Source organism: Myotis brandtii, unplaced genomic scaffold (assembly GCF_000412655.1).
Source record: "Myotis brandtii unplaced genomic scaffold, ASM41265v1 scaffold627, whole genome shotgun sequence".
Classification (NCBI taxonomy): Eukaryota; Metazoa; Chordata; class Mammalia; order Chiroptera; family Vespertilionidae; genus Myotis; species Myotis brandtii.
In genome coordinates, this window is record NW_005370397.1 from 502,615 (window position 1) to 503,781 (window position 1,167).

A 1,167-nucleotide genomic window follows, 5' to 3' on the forward strand; every position below is an offset into this window, starting at 1 on the left:
GCAGAAGAATTTTGAGTCAGAGATTTTGCTGGTTTTGGCACGCACTCACAAAAAGGTTGCCCACCCCTGTCTTAGGGAAAGTCCCAGGGGAGGATCTCAATGGAATATTCATCAGCTTTCCAGGTGTTGTTCTTTCAGGGTTGTGGTTCCTACTTATTGGTTGGTGCCAGGGTAGGGGGTCATCAGTCATCACATCTGGTCCTACAGTCCACCATGGCATGTGTGGTGCCACCTTTCCCCCCTTCCCCATACCCCCTCTGTTAGCCTTGCTGCTTTTCTGGGCCTGGAACTGAAACACAGCTGAGGCCTGATTTGACCAAAACTCTGTCAATAGACCCGAGACTTTATTCCTAAGGTTATTTGATGTGGGTCAGAACCTCATTGTCCTGAGGGATTAATGCTTAAGGAGTGATCATGCAAGAGCTCGCATGAAAGTCCTTTGAGGCTCTTCTCCGGCTCCTTTGTTTCTCCTCTAAGGGAGTCGACCACATGACTAGCGACATGCCAGGGGAGGAAAGTCAGGGGAGGGTCTGAACAGCATGACCATCGATATGAAAGTCAGGGGGTCTAAACCTCAAGAAAAGCAATACCCTAGGGGAAGAGAGGTCATCTTGGGGATGAGGTCCTTGTTTTCCCAGTTTTGCCCATTGCTAGGCACCCGGGGCTTTCCACCCTGGTGATAGTCCATACCAGGCCTGTTGCTCTTGCTCTGCTCACGTCTGTCTGTGTACTACAGTACCAATTTACACAAATATAGAGAGAGAAGCACAAAATTTTTTACTCAGTGATTATACATTTGTTCACATTACATTTCATCCTAATAACTATATAGGTTAAAAATATATTTCTTAAAACAATAATTTCCTTAGGTACTGCATTCATTATATCCTATCTAATAAAAGAGAAACATGGTAATTAGCCGTACATCCGCTACCCTTCCCATTGGCTAATCAGGGCGATATGCAAATTAACTGCCAGCCAAGATGGCGGCCAGCAGCCATGCACTGAAGCGAACAGGGAGGCTTGGGTGCTCCAGTGACGGCGGACTCCAACGTTCCCCGCCTGACTTGCCGGCCTCTCAGCGGCACTCTAAGCAACTATGTGGCAAACATAGAAGCTAAACAAAACCCCAGAAACCTGCGTTAGTCAGCCAGGCTTCAGCCAGCC